Consider the following 19,618-nt stretch of genomic DNA (forward strand, 5'->3'; position numbering starts at 1 on the left):
TTCCCCAAGCAGGCGCTTCCCGGTTCTCGGCGAGCTCCCCAAAACTTCCTGCTTCTCTCTCACTCCCCGCCAGCGGCCGCCTTTCCCTCCAAGGAGCCCTCTGCTCTCCATTTTATCCTTACAACAGCTCCATGAGGTCAGTCAAGCATAGGCAAACTTGGCCCGCCAGATGTTTTGGGACTACAACTCCCATGATCCCTAGCTAACAGGACCAGTGGTCAGGGATGGTGGGAATTGTAGTCCCAAAACATCCGGAGGGCCGAGTTTAGCTATGCTTGATGTAGATTAAGCTAAGAGACAGTGATTAGCCCAAAGTCACCCATTGAGCTTCATGGGTAGGGATTTCAACTGTGGTTTCCTGGGTCATCACACAACGTTGACTCCCCTCCCTACTGCCCCATGAATTACTAAATCCTTGCACTGACAGAATGAATTAGTTGGACACTGCCCTTACTTCAGAGTAGGCATGCGGGTGAATTGTATTATTAGTAACATGATTGTCAGGTGACTAATATTACTGCTATAGCTTGGGACACTTGCCATGCTGAAGCTGGTTTTCGGCAGCAATGACAGCAGCATAATAACATCAGAATCAGGAGAGCTAAAAAGCTTTCCTGAATCTCACTTGCCTTTTCTGTGCTCCCCTATCAATGTCTCATCCAAAGCTGCTCTTAGCTTGGAAGGCCCAGAGGGGCTCATATTGGATAGTTTTAATAGAAAAAACAAGAGTAAACAGACAAAGGAATTATCTGAAGTGCAATTTAATCAAAACTTTGGTGGGAAGCTTATTATAGCTGTAAATCAGTTTGTGTAAATCAGCCCACATGATATAAAAGAAGATATTTGTCTTTCAACTGAGCAGCTGAATGTATTGATATTATTTTACATTTTAATAAAAAAGTTAATATATAGCTGCTATTAATTTCAGCAGTTTGATTATGGCCATAACATACAGAGTGAAGCAAGGTGCAGTAAATTATCTGGAGAGTCAATAATCAGAGCTTATAATGGCAGTCCGAATTTGGGGAGGAGGCACATCTTATTGGCAAACCCCATCTTAGAAGCTTTTAACATGATCTAGACTTTATTTTGGTTCAATTCGAAGTAGAGTCTCAGTTGTTGAGTATTTGTACAATAGTTGCAGTATCAGCCTAAGAACAGGAAGTCTAAGCATGTAGCAGATTGGATTGGAATGGCAGAATTCCAATTGGACCAAGCTAATTGAGAAATCCATTAGTGTGGATTATAGCAAAGAAGATCAAGGTATACTGTACCCATCACTGGACTAGCTAGGGAAGTACGGGTGGGTGGTGGAATCTGAAGAGACAAAACAATAAAAACGAAAAATAGTTTATGGCTATAAGTAGAGTTAGAGGTAAGGAGAAGAGGAAAAAATGGAGAAGGTGAGGCAAGGAAAAGATGAGACAGAAAAACATTTGAGAATCCAGAATGTGAGAGTAATGGGAAAACAGGAAGAGATAAGAACTACCTATGGTGGACTGACAATGAGCACTCACACTTTACGTTGTGGGTGCCCTTTGCGGGTTCGCGCGTGGTGCTACAGTTCCCAGGGAGCTTACTGGCAAAAATGGGTTGGCTTGCCTCTCAGTGTTAATTTTGGAGGTTCACGCCCAGCCTCAGTAATCAAGTTTCTTGCTGGGAGGTGGGGCCAGCCCCGTTAATGCTGTATTGTTTTTAACACTCAATTGGGAGCCTCGTACTGTGGCTGGGGAAACTCAGCCAGATGGGCGGGGTATAAATAATACATTGTTATTATTATTATTAAATAGGGGTGGAGCTGACAATAGCTAAGCAGTAGGCTCTGCAGATTCACCCTCCCTACCCTCCCTTTGTTAAATGTTTCTTGTTTGCAGGTTAACTTTTTCTTCCTGTTTAGCAGGTGCTGCTATGGTCTTTGGCTGGTTGCTGTTGAAGGAACAGGAAGAAATTTTCCTGCATTGGCAGGTTTTGTCTTCCCTGTAGCAATACGTCACAACTTTGGCAGTTATGGCCTTGGGTGGAATCCTTTAGTCTTTTCTTCCCTATATTGGTATGTGTGAAGTGCTGACTCACCCCCTGCGGCTGCGATTCCAGGGTCCCCCTCTTTAAGGGATTACATAATGGGTGTCACTGGCCATACACAGAAAGGTTGTCAGTAAACTACCCTGTGTGTGGGAATATGGGCTGGGCTGCCTGCTACACTTATGTCTCACAGAACACCCCCATATCCTATTTACCCTGATGTGCCCCAGTTCCCCCAGGTGGGGGGCTGGGAGGGATACACACCCAAGGCCTAAGCCAAGGTCTTCCTACATTCAGAAGTTTAATAAAGTTGTGGCCTAATTTTAATTCCATATAACATGGTCAGAGTCTTTATTCCTTTCTTATGATCCCTGGGGGCTGGGGCTGTCGCCACCTGGTCATGCAATAACATCTCTTTTGCACAGATGGGGGACCGTATCAGGTGTTTGGGAATGTTAAGTTGTGGGTGAACATATCAGACGACACAGCGATTCTTCAAACAGCTCTTGTTTATTCACAGGCCAGAACTGAACTGAACTGAAGGGTACAGCCAGCCTGCTTATATAGAGTTCCACTACAATGCAACTGTAACACTTTCTGTAACTATCCAATCACTGAACGTCACTTTCAATCCCTTATTTGCATATGTGGACCTGAGTGTAAACTACCTACAGTATCCCCCTGCTGGCCCAGGGTGAGAACTTCAGTACATAACAGGGAACCATGATTATGGAGCAGGGAGGGAAAAAATGCATCCATTCTTCCTTCCCACTCATGACCTATGTGTGTTGATTTAAGAGTAGGTGAATAGCGCTTAGGTGGGTAGGCTCTATTCAAATCTTCAGATCAACATTTGAGAGTTGGGAAGAGATACAGTGGCTGCTACCCTGCTCTATTTCCAAATATTTATCACCTACAGGTCATGCCATGCCAGCTCAGTAAGTGGTGAGGAAGGGAGAGAGGGAAGTTGGAAAAATGAATTTCTCTTTAACCAGGCCTTTGGCTGACTGAACATTCTATGGTTTTTAAATGTGTTCATGGGAAGGAAGTTATTGGTTTGGTTTTTTTGTTTTTTTTATTACGTATTTTGTGTTCTCATTGTGTATTTTTATGCTTTGAATTGCCCTGTGAACTTTGGATAAAGGGTGGTATACAAGTTTTAATAAAAAAAATAAAATAGTAAATGGATGGCTAGATGAAAGTGGAGAGTTGGGAGGGGGGAAGGGGCTTAAAAAGTGGGTGATGTTTCTGATGTCAGAGTGACTCAAAATTAATCCACATTATTTCCTGATTTGGGAAAAACATCTGATTTGGGGAAAACAGCTTCTGAGCCAAATTGATGCGTAAACATGGGGAAAGTTGCACATATCAATGTCTGAAAAGTCCACCCAACACACACACAGTTTTTTTCAGACCCACCATGCAGGCCAATGTTGTTTTATGTAACTTCCACAATCAGTTTTGAAATAAGATGAACCTGGTGGACCAACAGTGGCAGCTAAACACATGTGCAGAAAGAATCTAAAAAAGGAAAGTTCAGTCTTCACTTAGTGGAACACAAAATTACAGTCCCATAATACTGAGTGCATCAAAGATGCAGGTGCATTATACTATTGTAGTGCTTACTTTCCTTAGTATAGTGTTCCCTGATGTTCTAGCACTTGAATGCCTGGAATGAATGGAATTGATTGTTTTTAAAAGTACATATCAGTCATACTTACAGTTAAAACAGCACTCAAAGTCATACTCAGAAATTACAAAAAAAGTTGAACAGTAAAATCCATAAAAGCATTCTACCATTATATCAAAAGAGAACCAACTTACACAACATCAAGCTGCATGTCTTTAAAGGAAAATTTCCAGAAAGTCTCGGCAGATTGGCAGAGATAGATGCTGGATTGCTGTGGGTAGGGAATGACCAGGGTGTGAGGCATCTGCCCACAGTCCAATAAAAGGAAAGCTTGGGGTTAACTGTTTCCAAGGGTGCTTAACTCTGAGCCTGATTGTGGCCATATCACCTTGTGGCACTAATTATCGAACATTAATGAGAATAGGGACGTGGGCGGCACTGTGGGTTAAACCACAGATCCTAGGACTTGCCGATCAGAAGGTCGGTGGTTTGAATCCCCGTGACGGGGTGAGCTCCCGTTGCTCGGTCCCTGCTCCTGCCCACCTAGCAGTTTGAAAGCACGTCAAAGTGCAAGTAGATAAATAGGTACCGCTCCAGCGGAAAGGTAAACGGCGTTTCCGTGCGCTGCTCTGGTTCACCAGAAGCGGCTTAGTCATGCTGGCCACATGACCCAGAAGCTGTACACCGGCTCCCTCGGCCAATAAAGCGAGATGAGCGCCGCAACCCCAGAGTCGGCCCCGACTGGACCTAATGGTCAGGGGTCCCTTTATCTTTACCTTTAATGAGAATAGGGCATTGGTTGTCCTCACCTTCCTTATTTACCTGGAGATGCAATAGGAAGGATCATGGCAGGTGCTCTGGTGGGATGAAGCCACAGTACTGGGTTCCTGGCAACAAGGTTGCTGCCACTTACCTGGAACGTGAGGTAACAGGGATGCTGGCATGGTGTGGGTTCACTGGATTTGTTCCACATATGTCTGCACCATGCGAACCTCCCCATCACCTTGTCCCTACCTGCTCCCTCCCTTCCAGGAAGCTAGTGTTGTGGCTTGTTGAGTGAGATGCTTCTGGTCAGGGTACCCATTCATTCTTAGGCATTTCAACAATGCCTAGGATAGAGTTTTCAAAGCAGCAGCTCCCTCCTCTCATGCAGTGATGAATTAAGCTCTGGACTCAACCAGGCAACTCTCCTGTGCTTGATTTTATGAGACAGGAGGGACAGGGGTCAAGAGGGCACATGGTCAGAGGTATAGCTGCCAACACCTTTTCAACGCCAGCCAACTACAGAGGCAGAAACCAATCCCACATCACATCAAAAATGTTATTATAAAACCAGCCTGGGAAATTTCAGCGGAAAGGATCAGAAGTGGCAGCATCCACACAGGTGGGGTGGGGGGGCTAGCATCATGTGCATCTGAAGTGATATTATTATTTTTATAGAACCATAGTTGGAAAGGACCCTGAGGATAATCTAGTTCTGGTCCAGCTCCCTGCAATGTAGGAATATGCAGCACTGTGAGACTGAAATAACTGAACACAGGTACATAGGAAGTACCTTTGAACCAAATCATTGACCCATCTGGGAGATGATTGTTTACAGTGACAGTCAGTGGCTCTTTAGGATTTCAGACTGAGAGATGCAAGGAGCTTTCTACATGCCAAGTGGTTGTTGTGCTACTGAGTTAAAGGCCGTCCCTCCACTAAAAGACCATATAGCATCGATCTTGAAAGACCTACACTGGCTCCCAGTACGTTTCCGAGCACAATTCAAAGTGTTGGTGTTGACCTTTAAAGCCCTAAACGGCCTCGGTCCAGTATACCTGAAGGAGCGTCTCCACCTCCATTGTTCTGCCCAGACACTGAGGTCCAGCGCCGAGGGCCTTCTGGCAGTTCCCTTGCTACAAGAAGCCATGTAACAGGGAACCAGGCAGAAGGCCTTCTCGGTAGTGGCACCCGCCCTGTGGAACGCCCTCTCACCAGATGTCAAAGAGAAAAATACCTACCAAACTTTTAGAAGACATCTGAAGGCAGCCCTGTTTAGGGAAGCTTTTAATGTTTAATAGGTTATTGTATTTTAGTGTTCTGTTGGAAGCTGCCCAGAGTGGCTGGGGAAACCCAGCCAGATGGGCGGGATATAAATAATAAATTATTATTATTATTATTATTATTATTATTATTATTATTATTATTATAAAATGTACCAGGCAAGTAGAATTATAGTATCAGAGAATTGTAGCGATGGACAGAACCTGAGGCTCACCTAGTGCAACCCCCTGCAACGCAGGAATTCTGCCCACAGCCATCCCTGGATGGGCTCGAACCACCAACCTTCTGGTTAACAGCCAGGCACACTAACCCATTGCACCACAGGAGTAAAGCTGTCTTCTTGTCACTTTTGGTTTCTTTTTTCTTGTTGCGTGTTTCTGCAAAATTGAAGTTTCGTTGGAAAGCAAAATAATAGGATTCATATTGGAGCTTCAATCAGCTACACAGAGTTGTTCACAGATTACCTCCATACTAACCAGCCTATTTTACCTTAATGGAAAATTATCCACTTAAAAGAGAAATGAAAAGCAATATTCTGCTGACAGCTTTGGAAAATGATAATAATTCATTAAGCCAGAGGATGGATTAATTTAGTTGGAAACCTTCCCCACCACCACCACTTTAACTCAGGTGTTCAAGTTTATTTTTCAAACCTAATAACAACTGTATGTGCAGCAATTGAGAGCTACAAATTGAGATGGTTGATTTTCTCCATAAGATTATATCCTTCTGCTTAATCATCTCCTTCCAAACTCAACAAATTTCCACAATGCAACATAGATTTCACTTATATTTGCCGCCAATTTTTTCTGAAAGTGGAAGTTGAAGCCAATTGCAAGTCCTTTGGTGGGTGAAACAGCTCAAGCAATGTTGGGATACAACTTAAATAACTGTAGCAAAATTACTCCAGAAAATCTCTTAAACCACTATTTTTTAAAAAACAACCACCACCACCACCCTGTGTTTATTAGGCAACAGTATCACTTCTGTGTGGTGGCAAAATAGTGGAGCAAATCGGGGTGATTCAGGAGTCATTCTTCTTCCCAAGTTGAATTGCAATGTCAATAACCTCTATCCTCCTAGAAATTCATGGGAGTTTTGAACTGTAATTTCCCCACTATTTGTTAGGATCAAGGTGGGAGTCAGGAGCAGGTCAGCAAGATGGCAATGAAGTTAACTCTTTATTCAAAGGAAAAAAAGAAACAGCTCAGGCCTGCTGAGCACAGCAACTCTTGCCAGTAGGTCTTGCCCCCAATGAGACAGTTGTTGTGTGGACTGAAGGTTCCTGCCTTCCCACCACTCTCTAAGTCTCCTCCTCCTCCCCTGGGTTCTTCACAAGCAACCTGAGACTTCTTCACCTTGTCTATCTTTGCTCTGCCCTCTTCATACCTCTGCAGGCTGTGGGAGGCCAAGGGGGAAAGGAGCTGGTCACTGCAGGAGGGTAAGTCCCTCTCTGGCTTCTTAGGCACAGCCTGCTACATCACTGCCTCTTGGCCCTCCTCCTCTCCAACTTTTGCCTCTGGACTGCTCTCAGCCACAGAAGAAGAAGATGAAGAAGAAGAGTTTGGATTTGATATCCCACTTTATCACTACCCGAAGGAGTCTCAAAGCGGCTAACATTCTCCTTTCCGTTCCTCCCCCACAACAAACACTCTGTGAGGTGAGTGAGGCTGAGAGACTTCAAAGAAGTGTGACTAGCCCAAGGTCACCCAGCAGCTGCATGTGGAGGAGCAGAGACGCGAACCCGGTTCCCCAGATTACGAAGCTACCGTTCTTAACCACTACACCACACTGGCTCTCTTCCACACAGCCTCTTCCTGCTTACTAAACCCGTTTACCTCTTCAGCTTCTGACACTTCCTCCTCCCCAGTCTGCTCTCTCTTCTCCCTCTGACCACTCGTCAGTGTCCCACCACCAATCCTCTGGCTCTGAGCCTTCTTCTCTTGGGAGTTCTCAATTTCTCTGCTTCCATGACACTCACATCCTGTGATGAAATGTGGTGTGGGATGCTAGCACCATTTTCATGGGTGAAATATGGGGAACGCTAAACCCAGCGGTAGGAATGGAATTTTGCATGACATCGTGGTACAGGTAGCAACCATTCCATGTGTGGGTTCCGTTCCTGGCCCCTTGCACATCGGCAAAACATGTATAAGCATGCATAAGGCCCGCTACGCCCTGTTATGCTCTGCCCCCGTTCCTCCCCCCTTCTGCCTTCTTCTAGGTCCAAAAGGACCCTGACGTTGACAACTGTTTGTCAATTGGACACACCTAAAATGGTTGTAAGGGACGTGGGTGGCGCTGTGGGTTAAACCACAGAGCTCGGTCCCTGCTCCTGCCAACCTAGCAGTTCAAAAGCACATCAAAGTGCAAGTAGATAAATAGTTACAGCTCCAGCGGGAAGGTAAACGGCGTTTCCATGTGCTGCTCTGGTTTGCCAGAAGCGGCTTAGTAATGCTGGCCATATGACCCGGAAGCTCTACGCCGGCTCCCTCGGCCAATAAAGCGAGATGAGCGCTGCAACCCCAGAGTCGGTCACGACTGAACCTAATGGTCAGGGGTCCCTTTACCTTTAAAATGGTTGTGGCCTGTATTCTGATCAAAAGGCCACCGTTCCATAATTCAACAGGTAACACAGTATACAGTGGTACCTTGGGTTAAGAACTTAATTTGTTCTGGTGGTCCGTTCTTAACCTGAAATTGTTCTTAACCTGAGGTACCACTTTAGCCAATGGGGCCTCCCACTGCCACTGTGCTGCTGCCACGCGATTTCTGTTCTCATCCTGAAGCAAAATTCTTAACCTGAGGTACTATTTCTGGGTGAGCAGAGTCTGTAACCTGAAGCGTCTTTAACCTGAGGTACCACTGTAAAAGTAATGTTAGAAACCATGCATAAGAAAAACTTAATCTTCCTAATTAATACTTAAAACTTAAATAAACATTTTCTTTTTTCTTAATTGTTTTTTCTTTAATTTTCTTTTTGTAGTATGAGATTGTAAATTCTTTGTGCATGTGTGTAATTTAAATTAATAAAGATTATTATTATTTTTTTAAAAAAAGTAATGTTAGAAAAAGGGACGCAGGTGGCGCTGTGGGTTAAAGCCTCAGCGCCTAGGGCTTGCCGATCGAAAGGTCGGCGGTTCAAATCCCTGCGGCAGGGTGCGCTCCCGCTGCTCGGTCCCAGCGCCTGCCAACCTAGCAGTTCGAAAGCACCTCCGGGTGCAAGTAGATAAATAGGGACCGCTTACCAGCGGGAAGGTAAACGGCGTTTCCGTGTGCGACTCTGGCTCGCCAGATGCAGCTTTGTCACGCTGGCCACGTGACCCGGAAGTGTCTCCAGACAGCGCTGGCCCCTGGCCTCTTAAGTGAGATGGGCGCACAACCCCAGAGTCTGTCAAGACTGGCCCGTACGGGCAGGGGTACCTTTACCTTTACCTTTAATGTTAGAAACCTAGACAGAAGCACTAGCATTATAAATTGTTCCAGTTACAGATAGGTAGCCGTGTTGGTCTGCCATAGTCAAAACAAAAAAATTCCTTCCAGTAGCACCTTAAAGACCAACTAAGCTACTGGAAGGAATTTTTTTGTTTTGACTATGGCAGACCAACACGGCTACCTATCTGTAATGCCAATCACCCATTCCCACCACCCTTCTGAGTAATACCCCTCCCCACCTTCTCACTATATAGAAGGGTCTGGAAACTTCTGTTTCAGTGTATCTGAAGAAGTGTGCATGCACACGAAAGCTCATACCAAGAACTGACTTAGTTGGTCTTTAAGGTGCTACTGGAAGGAATTTTTTTGTTTCGATTATAAATTGTGTCCAACAAGGAAAACCAATGCAATAACCCCCATGTCTGAATGCACCCCATGTGGTCATAATAAGTGTAGGCTTTACGGGTGGGAGTTATGCTGTTAGAAACTCACAATGGGCGAACAGAGCCTATGGTCTGTTAGTTGCTCATACCTGTGTCCGCAAGAATCCTGAAAGTAGGACTGCAAACTCTCCATCTTTCTTCCTAGAAAAGGTCCCGCCGAGCCACTGAGAATTCTCCCGATTTGTCTCCCTTCTCAGCATCTTCTTCAGTCTGGCAGCTGCCACAGCTCAGAATGAGAGGCCAGGCTACTAATTTAAACACTGGGAAAAGAAACCACATTTACTTTTTGAGTGACAGATTGGATATTTATTACAAAATTGGATACCAACTGTCATGCTGAGATCCTGGATTTCTGATGTGAATCTGATATTGCTGTGAGGTGCCAAAATATCTCTGGGAGTTATATATGTCATTTCCTGGCCTCCCCCCCCCCCCACCTCCAATATACTAAAGCAGCTCAAATATTGAATGTATAGCTTATGGTTTTTTAGTAGAGGGGGAGAAATTTGGAGCAATTGCTCTGTTCTTTAGTAGAGGGGGAGAAAATTTGGAGCAATTGCTCTGCAGATGAAATTTCTAAGGGCGCATTTGTTAACTAGGTAATGGAAGATAGTTACTGTTTTGCTGTTGCAGTTTTGTTACATTGTGTAGTGTTTTATTGCAATGGCACAATAACTGTATTCATTCTTGTGGTATAATAATAATAATAATAATAATAATAATAATAATAATAATAATTTATACCCCGCCCATCTGGCTGAGTTTCCCCAGCCACTCTGGGCGGCTTCCAATCCAGTGTTAAAAACAATACAGCATTAAATATTAAAAACTTCCCTAAACAGGGCTGCCTTCAGATGTCTTTTAAAGAGAAGATAGCTGCTTATTTCCTTCACATCTGAAGGGAGGGCGTTCCACAGGGCGGGCGCCACTACTGAGAAGGCCCTCTGTCTGGTTCCCTGTAATCTCACTTCTTGCAATGAGGGAACCGCCTGAAGGCCCTCGGTGCTGGATCTCAGTGTTCGGGCTGAACTATGGGGGTGGAGATATTTATGAAGATAAGTATGTTATCTTCATAACAATCATGACGGTTACATCATCATCATCATTAATGATAGTGATGCTGATAATGTTGATAATGTAGAGTTGTACATGCACACACACACACACAAAACCTGGGAACCCAAAAAAGCTGAATCCAGCCCCAGAACAATTTGTGGTGGGGCTAATGTTTAAGGTTTATGAACCCTAATTAAACATTTGCTGGGAGGGGGGCAAGAAGGATACACTGCATCTCCTCCCTCCCTCCCTCTTGCTGCCTTCACTACAGGGAAGACCCTCTCAAAGGAGCACCTAGAAGTTTGCAAGATTCAATCCTGCTGGGTGCTGCTTCCCAAGTGCCCTCCCAGCTGCTCAGGAGAGGATTCAGCCATGATGGGGTCTGCACAGAGACCCCAGTGCGGTCTCTGTGAGGAACATGCTGATGAAGTAGACCCCTGCAGCCTGCTTCATCAACTGAGAACACCAGATTGCACTGGGTAACCCAATCTGGGTCGCTCCAAGGCTCTCTCAGCCCATCTCAGCCCAAGCCTGGATCCCAGAAAATTGACCTTCAGTTTGGGATTCATCAGAATGTGGTACACAGCCCTAGATATCCTCATGATCATGTTGATGATCTCCTTGACCAAGCTTCTACTTAGTGGCCCAGTTGTCCCACCAGGTTCATTAGCCACCACCGATCATTGCTAGGCATCAGGGATTCCTAGTCCCTCAGCCTCACTTGTATACACCATGAGTATCTGTGTCTAAGTTTATTTAATCATTTTCTGCCCGCAATTCTCTCAGAACACTTTTAAATCAGCTAGCAATGCATTTGGTAGTTTTGCACATGAGGTGGAGTTCACCACTTGAGACAGTGGGTGGGCTGTCACATACTTGACAGGTCACAACATATAGCATTTGGCTTGATGAGTCAGAAGTTCTGGTGAGTCAGAAGGTGTGGGCTTGTACTACACCTAAGGGATTGCAGCATTTCTTGATATTCTCAACTGTGATGCTGAAGGCAACATATATAAACTTTGGACAAAGGTAGAAAATGAAAACAAGGTACAGTAAAATGGCACTGACGAAAAGTGGGTGGAATCATTGGTGGCCATACAATTGAAAATCAGGCAGCAGAACACAAAACAATATCATATGGGGGAAAGGAAATACCTTCTTTTAATGAAATTTGGGTTGAGCTAAAGGTTATGTTGTTGCTACAGTGCTAAATTTGAACCCACTTTCCATTTTTAACACCTATTTACCTCAGAATGAATGGCCTTGATAACAATCAAAAAATCAATAAGAAATCTGGTATTCAAAAAAGAAAAGAAAAGAGAAATATAGAGTTATGAAATATAGGAAACATGCATAAGGACATAACTCACTGATGACATTTAAACCTTCAAGCGCCAGCCATTTCCAGCCCCATCACATAGTGGTTATAGACATGTATACACTCTGACAGAACTCTAGAAAATTTGGAGAGGATGTCAGCTTCTCTCAATCATTGTAGGATCACTTACCAACCTTAAGGTTCCATCATATCCTGCATTATTCAAAACCCAGTACAGTCACACCTCAGGTTATAGACGCTTCAATTTTTTTGGATTACGGACCTGCCAAAACCCAGAAGTACCCGAATGGGTTACTTCTGGGTTTCGGGGGTCGCGCATGCACAGAAGCGCCGAATCGCAACCTACGCGTGCGCAAATGCGCCACTGCGGGTTGCGAACGTGCATCCTGCATGGATCACAACTTTGGTGTTTCACAACTTTGACCTGTGGCAGGACCTTAGCCAGACCTTAGCAGAGCGTACGCAGAGTTCCAGAAAGCAATCAGTTACAGGCACGATAGATGAAGCAGGAGCAAAATGCTGCTACTAGTAACTTGGTTACATAGATGTGTTTATTATTTACAGCAGACTCTACAAGTTACTATATACGAGAACAGACACATGGATCTTTGCGTGGACAGGCGGAATCCCCAGATCCCGCGCGGTCCCCCCGTCATGTGGAATAACGACTCAAGACAACGTGCTATGGGATTAAATTGGCCACAACTTTATTAAATTTCAAATGTGGGTAGACCTTGGCTCAGGCATTGGGCGTTCTCCCTCCCCAGTCCCCAGCCGGGGACCTAGGGAGCATCAGGGTTATCCAGTGTGTGTGTGTGGGGGGGCGGCTCTGGAGAACATATGTTCAAGCAGAGATAGCTGCCCCCGTTACGCCGCCGCAGGGGAGAGCAATGATGACCTTTCGGCGTACGGCCAAAGCCTCCCTTCAAAAACCCCTTTAACGGGGATCCCTGGTATCGCCGCCGCAAAGAGGAAGATGGACTAAAGGATTCCGCCCAAGGCCTGATACTGCCAAAGTTGTGACGTTTTGCTACGGGAAAGGCGAAACCTGCCAATGCAGGGAAATTCCTTTCCGGCCCTTTAACAGCGACCTTAACGTAGCAGCGCCCGCATACCTGTGAAGAAAAATTAACTTGCAAAACCTGTGAAGAAAAGTTAACCTGCAAAATAAGACATTAACTGAGGGTGGGTAGGGTGGGAGAAGCTCTGGAGCCAAGTGAGGATTCCAAGGTAAGATCCTCCCTCTATTGTGTGGGCAGGTAATCCCTCCCCTACCTGGCCTGGTCTCCTTGGCAACACTTCCCCCAGGTGGGATTGGACAACTGACTGAGGTAGGCGGAGACCTCCAGGTATCCCACCTGGGGGGAAGGCAAAGCCAATCCTATGCTGTTGGGGCCGCTCCAGATCTAGGGGCTGCATGCGTCCACGCAAAGGGTGCCCCCCATTTTAAGCGGGGAGCGGTCATTACTAGCTCTGTCTTAACAAATTCCAAACGACTCTCAGAACTCACACTGACCAACACACACTCCAGTCAGTAAGGGTCATAAGTTATTATGCCTGTGTGAGACCTTAACCAAAGGTAAACCTGTTTCCAGGGTCCCATATCTCCAGGCAGATAACTCCTCTCTGCTCAGTCATCCTTGGCTGTCGGCCAACTCTTAATTGATGCTGTGTGAAGCTGCACAGAATGGCACGTAGTCAAAAATCCCAACATCACGTCCGCAACCCGAGCGTCCACTGTAGTGACAATCAGTGGATGTGGAGAGAGGATGGAGAAATGTAAACTATGATGACATCACAATATAGGTAAGGGCACAATCCTAGTTCTACATCCACTGGGATGAGCAAGTTAGGATGTGACAGATCCATAGCTTAGCCAGCAGGTTCCCAGCTCAGTTTGGCAAGAATTTGGTCAGATAACTGGCTCTAAAAAAATGGCTAACCTATAAAAAATTATTAGAAGAATGTGATAATAAATTAAGATTAAAGAATTATGACACTTTAAAACAAATTGGCATAAGTTGGCTGCAATATTATCAACAGAATCTTTCAGCAAGATAAAAGAAAAAAGGGGTTTGAGAAAATAATCTCTGATTTAGACGAAGAACTTCTCTCAAATAACAAAAAAGAATCTGTCTAAAATGTACAAATTATTATTAAAATTGCATCTTAAAGATGTAATGGTAAAATGGGCACAAGACCTGGGATATAATATAGAATTAGAAAAATGGGATAACCTCTGGAAAAATGATATTAGATTCACAGTTTGTTACACGATTAAAGAAAATTTCCTTAAAATGATGTACTTGTGGTATATGACTGCAGCAAAATTGGCTAAAATGAACAAAAAGATTAGTAACAAATGCTGGAAATGTGATCAAAAAGAGGGTAGTCTTTTCCACATGTGGTGGACATGTCCCAGAATAAAAAATATTCTGGGACATGATATATGAAGAAATAATAAAAAAAAAATGATTAGACATACATATTTTTTAAAAGCCAGAATTATTTTTATTGGGAATTTTCACAACAGACATCCCAAAGGAAAATAAAAGAGTCTTTCTATATGCAATCATAGCCGCAAGGATCATGACAGTGAAACATTGGAAATGTAATACAATTCCCACAAAAGAAGAATGGCTCTTAAAATTAAGTGAATATATAGAACTTGCCAAATTAATGGATCTAATAAGAAATCACTCAAAAGAAAGAACAAGGAGAAAATGGGCTGTCATTATTAATTACATGGAAAAAGAAGGCTTCCAGAACATCACCTGGCTTAGCATAGACTAAATCCCACTGACAGTCAGACTGTCTCTCCAATATTTACCATTTGAATACAGTTATCCGGGGGGAAAAATGATTTGCTAAGTATGTTCGTCGATAGCGGGAAGTCAAGATACGAATAAAGGAGCCAAGCTGAAGCTGTTTTAAAAAGGCTTGAACTCCCTAAGTAGAAGTTGATATGAATTATTATTATTATTTTAGGTTTGTTATCTATTTTTCCATTTTCATTCTGTGTTTTGTTTCTTCTCTCTTTTTTATTCTTTACTTTTCTTTTCTTTTCAGTTTTATTTATATATATTTTATGTATTTATGTGTTTGCAACTAATAAAAATCTAAAAATAAAATAAAATAAATATAAAATAATGCTCTGTTCTCAAGAGGGGATTCCAAGAGGGCGGGGGCGGGGCGGGGATTGGTGTTTCTAATTAGTTGCAGGTCCTTTCTGTATTCAGTCCAGAAGAGCCAATCCCTTATTTGACGTCTATTCAAGCTCAAAGCAGAACTCAGTTCTGAAAGAGATATGGTTTTCAGAGTTGGTTACCATCTGATTCCATATACCACAGAGCAGGAAAATGCTCAGTAGCCATACAGTGGTACCTCGGGTTACAAATGCTTCGGGTTATGTGTTTTCAGGTTGCGGACCGCAGGAAACCCGGAAGTACCGGAAAGGGTTACTTCCGGGTTTCGCCACTCTCACATGTGCAGAAGCGCCAAATCGCATCATGCGCGTGCGGAGTGTCACAAATTCTCTGCGGTGCTTTAGCAGAAATGCTCAGAGTTCCAGGTTCTTCAGTGCAGTATATTTATTGTGAGCTATATATACAAATAGGGACGCAGGTGGCGCTGTGGGTTAAAGCCTCAGCGCCTAGGGCTTGCCGATCGAAAGGTCGGCGGTTCGAATCCCTGCGGCGGGGTGCGCTCCCGCTGCTCGGTCCCAGCGCCTGCCAACCTAGCAGTTCGAAAGCACCTCCGGGTGCAAGTAGATAAATAGGGACCACTTACTAGTGGGAAGGTAAACGGCGTTTCCGTGTGCGGCTCTGGCTCGCCAGAGCAGCGATGTCACGCTGGCCACGTGACCCGGAAGTGTCTCCGGACAGCGCTGGCCCCTGGCCTCTTAAGTGAGATGGGCGCACAACCCCAGAGTCTGTCAAGACTGGCCTGTACGGGCAGGGGTACCTTTACCTTTACCTTTATATATACAAATATCTACAGGCTATAATACAAGAGCAGTTCATACAGTCAAACAGAGTACCTGGCTGCACCTTAAGGCAAATAGGAAGACCTTTCTATCTCTCTCTCTCTGACCACACTCCTCTACATCACCCCCTTACTGCTGAACAGGTTTCCCTTTCAAACCGATGACAGCCAATCAACTGACAGCACATTACTGCTGAGTCTTTCTGACCCTGCACTTCCATAGAAAGCATTGCAGGCTGATAGCATCTGCCAGTTGCATCAGCTAGCAAACTCAAGCCTCCAGACTTACTATCTTACACAGCATTCTGCGAATCCCGACATGCAGATGCGGCGCTGCAAGTTACGAACGCTGCGGGTTGCGGACGTGCTTCCATCATGGATTACGTCCGCAACTGGAAGGTTCCACTGTAGTAGCATTTTTTTAAAATATATATTTTCACTGAGCACAGTCCCCTCTCGCTGGCCACCCAGATTCTGTACGATGAAGAGCTTTGCACCATCTTAACTGAAGCTGGCATAAATTATGCTGGTTTCCCATAGCTATGATTGTTTCCTAAGTGTGCTAATAAAATATATGGATAATGGGAAGACATGATATAGGGGGTGCAGATCTCTACTACTGTCATTCTGCTGCTAGGGATGGAGGAGGAATCAGTTTAAAATGGACTTATACATGAAAATATGTGGTTCTGATGCAATCAAGTTTTGCACACATTAGTTTGTGTGCCTGTTTATGTCTGAGCTGCGTTGCCTGGGTTATTCTAGATCAAGGGAAGTAATAGTGCCACTGTATTCTGCTCTGGTCAGACCTCACCTGGAGTACTGTGTCCAGTTCTGGGCACCACAGTTCAAGAAGGACACTGACAAACTGGAACGTGTCCAGAGGAGGTCAACCAAAATGGTCAAAGGCCTGGAAACGATGCCTTATGAGGAATGGCTAAGGGAGCTGGGCATGTTTAGCCTGGAGAAGAGGAGGTTAAGGGGTGATATGATAGCCATGTTCAAATATATAAAAGGATGTCACATAGAGGAGGGGAAAAGGTTGTTTTCTGCTGCTCCAGAGAAGCGGACACGGAGCAATGGTTCCAAACTACAAGAAAGAAGATTCCACCTAAACATTAGGAAGAACTTCCTGACAGTAAGAGCTGTTCGACAGTGGAATTTGCTGCCAAAGAGTGTGGTGGAGTCTCCTTCTTTGGAGGTCTTTAAGCAGAGGCTTGACAACCATATGTCAGGAGTGCTCTGATGGTGTTTCCTGCTTGGCAGGGGGTTGGACTCGATGGCCCTTGTGGTCTCTTCCAACTCTATGATTCTATGATTGTTGTTAGGTTAAAAAAAAAAGCCCAACTAATTATATGCAAAATTATACCCAAATAAATTACATATATGGGTAATACATATCAAGGAATCAAGTCCCACGTTGTACTATATTTCTACAGTGTTATATTATAAATATATTAATACACTTTTTTTAAGAGTTTCTATCTGTTTATGCATTGGTTACTTTAGGAAATCTGGTGTGCATATGCATATAAACATGCATATAATCAGTGCTATAGCTATAGCTTAGGGCCCCACTCTCTTGGGGCCCCCCAAAAAAATTAGGGGGGGGGACTGTATGTACATTTCCAAAATATAAGATAAAAAAACAAATAAAATAAAACCTACATACAGCAACAGTGTTTGTGTTGTGTAGGCTCCTATGATTTAGGTCAGGCATAGGCAAACTCAGCCCTCCAGATGTTTTGGGACTACAACTCCCATCATCCCTGACCACTGGTCCTGTTAACTAAGGATGATGGGCGTTGTAGTTCTAAAACATCTGGAGGGCTGAGTTTGCCTATGCCTGATTTAAGTAATGGGCCTGCTAGCCTGCTCCCAAAATATCACTGGTTTTAGATACCTATTAGCTCCATAAATTACCACATAGCATATATTCAAAACAATAAACAGCCACAATTTGTTGTTGACAAAGGACAGTTGGGCATATACCTTAAGTAATTTAGGGCCTCATCAAACCTAAATCTGGCCCTGCGTATAATTGTTCATATTTTCAACAGAACTGGGAGGGTTTGTTGCTTGTCGGAATGAAGGATTGAGATGAGACTTAAGAAAAATATATATGCAGATAAACTCAAAATCCAGCAGACAGCAGCAGCACTGCCTCTGAGACAGAAGCAGTGTAGCTCTGCCCTTCACAACCAGCCAGCCAGCCAGGCACCCTTTTCAGGGCTGGGGGGTGGCGTTTGCCCGTTCGTTTGAAAATGTCTGTACAAGAGGAAGAGAAAGGGTTAAAATGTAGACCAATAGCAAAGCCGGAGGCAGAGCCTAACTGTTTATAAAAGGGCTTAGCCCAACATTTGGGTGTGGGTAGTTGGTTGGTTTTAGTGGGTTGGTTGGTTGGGGAAGGCAGTTGGAAATTATTATTATTATTATTATTATTATTATTATTATTATTATAGAGACAGGAAAAAATAAGAGTAAGAAGGTAAAGAGTAACAACATTTGGAATTCAGTTAAAGTTTGTGTCTTCAATAAACTACACTCTTCTTTTTTAACTTGAGAACCTGACTGAGTGATTTACCGGGGAGGACCTGGTTGGTGGCAGCAGATTAGTGGTGTACGGGTCAATAGTCTGTGAGACGACCGGGGGCTCCATATGAACGCCACAGAGGGCTCGGGTGTGGAGGCAATGTATCTCTGCAAAATAGGGTGCCTCGCTGTCTGCAGAGAGGAGGAAGCAGCTTCCACTGCCAGCCGCCGCAATGCAGATGTGCAATGTGACATACACATGCCTACACATAATGTGTGTGATGTCACGCATACTATGTGCTGGCATGTGCGTGTGAAGTTGCACATCCATGTTGTGGCAGCAGGCACCCTCAATTCTGAGGGTGAGTTGGCCCTCCTGGTTGGAAGTGAACCTAAAGAACATCTATTCCAACCACCTGCAACGCAGGAATAGACAGCTGTGTCACACAGGGATCAAACCGGCAACCTTGCCGTTATCAGCACCATGCTCTAACTGACTGAGCTGTAAATCCTCCTGCATCTTATACTTAATCTTTCTATCAGTCCGTGGTTAGGCCTCAGCCCAGGCGCATATTGTAGAATATCTTGTATCTGGAACCCATGTGTTCTTTAAAAATGTTAAGCAAATGTGGAGTTCTTCAGATTTTATTGGTGTGGGAAAATACACTTTAATTAAAGTTTTTAAAGTTGTAGGGGGTGGAAATCCCAGCAAGTATATCAAATGTACTTTTGCAAATGTAGCCCTAAGGACAAGTCTAATTACTTTCTTTCCCACCGTTTTCATCTTTCTGTTTGTTTTGTTGATTATGTTCCAACATCTGATGACATTAACAGAGAGCAAGCTTGGTGACTCATTCCATGGCTCAGCTAGGGAGCCTGATGCTGTTCAGAATAGAGGGGGGTGCCTATCTCTCTCTCTCTCTCTCTCTCTCTCTCTGTGTGTGTGTGTGTGTGTGTGTGTGATAGATTATTTGTGCTATTCTGCTGGAACTCCTACTGTGGCAATCCTTGTTGTGCTTCCACAAGAAAAATACAAATAATACACTAGACCAGAGATTCCTAACTTCTGTATTCTTGAGATACCTCTGGTGTGCCAGATTAGCAGTTGGTTGAAACTAATATTTGCAAATT

The 19,618-nt window shown here is 44.2% G+C and overlaps 1 long non-coding RNA gene across 1 annotated transcript in view; it reads right to left on the reverse strand.

The window, feature by feature from the left end:
- Positions 1 to 6,937: 6,937 nt before the first annotated feature.
- The window catches only part of LOC307218944, a 31,538-nt gene continuing 18,857 nt past the window's right edge, over positions 6,938 to 19,618 (reverse strand). Inside the window, exons 3-4 of the long non-coding RNA XR_013840166.1 lie at positions 9,666 to 9,836; positions 6,938 to 7,222 (exon numbers count right to left, since the gene is read on the reverse strand). This is a non-coding gene — a long non-coding RNA (uncharacterized lncRNA). The remainder of the gene's footprint in view (positions 7,223 to 9,665; positions 9,837 to 19,618) is intronic.

Source organism: Podarcis cretensis (genome assembly GCF_951804945.1).
Source record: "Podarcis cretensis genome assembly, chromosome: 6".
NCBI classification, from domain to species: Eukaryota; Metazoa; Chordata; class Lepidosauria; order Squamata; family Lacertidae; genus Podarcis; species Podarcis cretensis.